This window comes from Malaclemys terrapin, chromosome 6 (assembly GCF_027887155.1).
Source record: "Malaclemys terrapin pileata isolate rMalTer1 chromosome 6, rMalTer1.hap1, whole genome shotgun sequence".
NCBI classification, from domain to species: Eukaryota; Metazoa; Chordata; order Testudines; family Emydidae; genus Malaclemys; species Malaclemys terrapin.
In genome coordinates, this window is record NC_071510.1 from 43,805,926 (window position 1) to 43,810,787 (window position 4,862).

The 4,862-nt window shown below is 56.3% G+C and overlaps 1 long non-coding RNA gene across 1 annotated transcript; it reads left to right on the plus strand.

Annotated features, from left to right (window-relative positions):
- Positions 1 to 1,110: 1,110 nt before the first annotated feature.
- Positions 1,111 to 4,510, plus strand: LOC128839468 (uncharacterized). The gene is made up of 3 exons (XR_008445436.1): positions 1,111 to 2,198; positions 2,499 to 2,613; positions 4,231 to 4,510. It is a non-coding gene; the product is annotated as an uncharacterized LOC128839468 (long non-coding RNA).
- The last annotated feature ends 352 nt before the right edge of the window (positions 4,511 to 4,862 follow it).

A 4,862-nucleotide genomic window follows, 5' to 3' on the forward strand; every position in this document is an offset into this window, starting at 1 on the left:
GGCCTTCTGGTATTCCTGCTACAATTCCTTTGCTTTCAGGCAGCACTGCTGTTGATCCCTGTCGTACCCCTTCTCCTGCATTCCCCATGCAATCTGCTGGTAGATGTTTATGTTTCTATAGCTAGTCCATAGCTGTGCTTGGACACACAGGCACCGACTTCCCCCTTTCCTCTGGGTGCTTGACCCCTCCTCTGCCTCCACTCTGCCCCGAAGGCAGGGAAGGAGGGCAAATCATAGAATGGACATGAGCAACACATCTCGAAGAACACCGTTTATGGAAAAGGTAACTGTCTTTTCTTCAAGTGCTTGCTCATGCCCATTCCATATTAGGTGACTCCAAAGCAGTAATCCTGGAGGTGGGTGGGAGTTCACGGATGTGTAGATTACAACACAGCTCTGCCGAACCCAGCGTCATCGCTGGCCTGCTGAGTGATCGCATAACGAGCAGTAAATGTGTGAACAGAGGACCATGTTGAAGCTTTACAGACGTCCTGAATAGGGATGTGCGCCAGGAAGGCCGCTGAAAATGCCTGAGCTCTCGTCGAGTGGGCTCTGACAATCGGCAGCGGCGGAACTCCCGCCAGGACGTAACCGGTCCTTATGCATGAGGTAATCCAATTGGAAATCCTCTGCAAGGACACCGGATGACCCTTAATCCTATCCGCTGTAGTGATGAAGAGCTGAGTTGATCTACGGAAAGGCTTGGTACGTTCTAAAGTAAAAAGCCAAGGCCCTCTGGATGTCCAGGGCATGAAGACGCCTCTCTTCACTGGCCGTGCGGTCTGGGACAGAACACTGAAAGGAAGATGTCCTGGTTCATATGGAAGGCGGAGACCACCTTTGGCAGGAAGGCCGGGTGGGGCTGCAGCTGAACCTTATCTTTGTAAAAGACCACGTATGGCGGTTCTGAGGTCAAGGATTTAATTTCCGAGACCCCTCTCACCGACATCACCGCCACCAGGAACATGACCTTCCATTACAGATGGGAAAGGGAGCAGGACCCCAGTGGTTCAAAGGGCGGGCCAGTGAGCCTAGAGAGGACCAAGTTAAGATCCCACTGCAGGACAGGAGCCCGCACCTGTGGGAAGAGTCTCTCCAGCCCTCTCAAGAATCTGACCGTCATGTCATAGGAAAACACTGCCTGTCCTTAGATCAGTGGGTGAAAAGCGGACATGGCCGCAAGATGCACTCTGATGGAAGAGTGTGCCAGGCCCTGGTTCCTCAAATGGAGCAGGTAGTCCAGGACAGCCTGTATGGAGGAGCGCAAGGGAGAGATGCCTCGTTCAGATGCCCAGTGGGAAACCTCATCCACTTGGCCAGGTAAGTCAGGATTCCTTTCAAACAGGTCTGTTCCTCCGGGTTCAGCCACGCAGCATCCATGCCGAGAGGTGGAGGGGACCTGAGGTTGGGGTGTAAGAGCTGACCCTGGTTTCTTGGGCACAGGCCGAGGAGGGGCTGCTGACAGGCTCATGAGCATGCCAAACCAGTGCTGATGAGGCTACGCTGGGGCGATCATGATAACCTGCACCTGGTCTCTCTTGATTTTTGCCAGGGCTCTGCTGAGTGGAATTGGAGGGAATGCGTACATCAGGCTCCCTGACCATGACAGGAGGAAGGCATCGGAGAGGGAGTCCTTGCTCAGACCCTGTCGAGAATGTTGGTGGCATTTCCTATTCTGTCTGGAAGCGAACAGGTCCACTTGAGGAGTTCCCCACCTTTGGAGGATCATGCCGGCTACCTCTGGATGGAGCGATCACCCATGGTGAGAAGAGAAGTCCCTGCTAAGTTGGTCTGCCAGCGTATTCCTGACACCGGGAAGGCGACAAGCTTCCAGGCGGATTTTGTGGCTGACGCAGAAGTCCCACAGACAGAGCGCCTCCTGACAGAGAGCCAACAAGTGTGCACCCCTTTGCCTGTTGATGTAGAACATCAAGGCTGTGTTGTCTGTCAGAACTCGCACCACTTTGCCCGACAGGTGGGGCGAGAAGACTTTGCATGTCAGCCGGACTGCTCGGAGCTCTTTGATGTTTATATAACTGCACCTCCTCTGTGTACCACATCCCCTGTCTGGAGGTTGCCGAGATCTGCCCCCCAGCCGATGTCTGAGGGTGTCTGAAACCAATTCAATGGAGTAAGGGGGGTTGTCGAATAGAACCCCTTCCAGGACAGTCCTGCGGTCGGTCCACCATCTCAGCAAGGTAAGTCTCGCCTGGGGAATGTTAATGATCTTTTCCAGGGAGTCTCGGGACTGGGAATAGACCGTTGCCAGCCATTGCTGCATGGTGTACCATGTAAGTGCATGCTGCCATGTGGGCCAGCAGGTGCAGACAGACCCTGGCTGTAGTCAGAGGGAACACAGAGACTTCTGTGATGAGGTTCGCCATCATATGGAACCTTTCCAGCATCAGGAATGCACTGGCGCAGGTCGAGTCGAGGACCACGCCTATGAACTCTATCCTCTGCACTGGCACTAACGTCGACTTTTTGTTGTTCACCAGTAGGCCCAGAGAGCGGCACTTGGCCTGAAGCACCGCGACATCCCTTCAGACTTGAGCCGCCCTTGACGAGTCAGTCATCGAGCTATGGTTAGATTTGTATACCCTGGCGCCTGAGGTAAGCCGCTACCACCGACATACACTTGCTAAACACCCTCAGTGCTGTCGCCAGGCTGAATGGGAGGACCATAAACTGGTAGTAGTGGGGCCTCACCATAAACCAGAGGAAGCATCTGTCCTCGAAAGATCGCTTTCTGGAAGTATGCGTTCTTCAAGTTGAGGATGGCATACCAGTCTCCTGGATCCAGGGAAGGGATAATAGAAGCCAGAGAGGCAATGCAGAACTTTAGCTTCTGTAGGTACTTGTTAAGGTCTCGCAGGTATAGGATGGACCACCCTTGGCCTTTGGGATTAAAAAGTACCGGGAATAGAACCCCCTTATTCCTGTACTTGAGAGGAACTTCTTCCACTGCACCCAGCTGTAGTAACCCCTTTACCTCCTGCATGAGGAGACTCAGGGGTCCCTGAAGAGGGATGGGGAAGGCAGGTGGGAAGGGGGGCTAGAAAGGAACTGGAGGGTATAACCCCATTCCATTGTGCTGAGGATCCAGCGATTCGAATTTATAGCAGTCCACGCTATAGAAAGGGGAAATGCGGTCGGAGAACAATGGGAAATGTCATAGGCGCTGACTCCACGGGTGCTCTGGGGCTGGAAAAATTGGTGCCTGCTTAGCACCCACCGGCAGCTCCCCACCCCGCCCCCCTCACCCTAGCTCACCTCCGCCTCTGCTCTGCCTCCGCCTCCTCCCGTCAGGCCACCCAGAGGATTCAGGGGGCCTGGGGCAAAATGGGGGAGCTTGTACTCACTGGGCGGTGCTCCGAGTCTGCGGTGGCGGCAGCGGCATTTCGGTGGCAGGGGGCCCTTCAGTCGCTCCGCGTCTTCAGCAGCACCGAAGGGCCCCCCGCCGCCGAAGACCCGGAGCGACTGAAGGGCCCCCCGCCACCAAAGACCCGGACTGCCGCCAAATGAGGAAAGGGATTCTCAGCCAGGGCTTGCAGGGCCCCTGCAGGGCCCAGGGCCTAGGGCAAAATTGCCCCACTTGCTCCCCCCCGGGCGGCCCTGCCTCCCTGGGTGCACCGCGTGCCCACTTTTCCCCCCTGGCTCCCAGTGCTTGCACTGCGAAACAGCTGATTCGTGCGGCAAGCGCTGGGAGGGGGGAGGAGGAGGGGGAACGCGGAGCGCTCGGGGAAGAGGCGGGGCCAGGGTGGGGATTTGGGGAAGGGGTCTGATAGGGGCAGGGAGGGGGCGGAGTTGGGGCGGGGACTTTGGGGAAGGGGTTGGAATGGGGGCGGGGCAGGGAAAGGGTGGGGTCGGGGGGGGGGGCGCAAGCTCCCACCGGCGCTGGGGAAAGTTGGCGCCTATGGGAAATATGGATCTGGGAAATAGTCTGGTAGGTCGCCCTTGGGCGCACCCTCAAAACGACCATTTGGCCTCCTGCTTATTACGGGTTGAGCCCAACTGGGCCAAGGGTGGAGGCGGGTGGCTCAGGCAGCACTTGTAACCCTTGGCTGGTTTATGGGGCTGGTCCTGCTGAGGCTGGCTCCCCTAACCCTGAGGCTGTTGCAGTTTGAACCGCTTACGCCCCGGGGCTGGGACGTAGAGACCCAGGATTTTCACGGTGGTGTGGGAGTACTTGAGGTCATGCAACATGCTGTCTGTTTGCTCCACAAATAGGGCCCTGCCATCGAAGGGCAGGTCCTGCAACAATTGTTGAGCCTTGGTGGACAACCCAGAGAGGAGCAGCCAAGAGACTTGCCGCATGGAGATAGCGGAAGCCATGGTGCGGGCATCAGCATCAGCAGCATTTGACATCGCCTGGAGGGCCGCCCTGGCCGCAGTCATGCCCTCATCGAGGATCACTCAGAACTCCTTCTTGGAAGCCTCGAGGAGCGTCCCTTTGAAATTGGCCATGGCTTGCCACATATTGAAGTCATATTGGCCAAGGAGGGCTTGGTGGTTGGCCACTCTCAGCTAAAGGCTGGAAGATGAATAAACCTTATGTCCAAAGAGATCCAGCCTGCTCGAGTTTATTTTTGGGGGTGGCCCCAGGTTGTCATAGACTCATAGACATTAAGGTCAGAAGGGACCATTATGATCATCTGGTCTGACCCCTTGCATACTGCAGGCCGCAAGACCCTTCCCTGGACTCTACCGTTGAAGTCCCCAATCCTGTGTTTTAGTGACTTCAATCGGCTGAGACCCTCCTGCTAGTGATCCCTGCCCCATGCTGCGGAGGAAGGCGAAAAACCTCCAGAGGCTCAGCCAATCTACCCTGGAGGAAAATTCCTTCCCGACCCCAAATATGG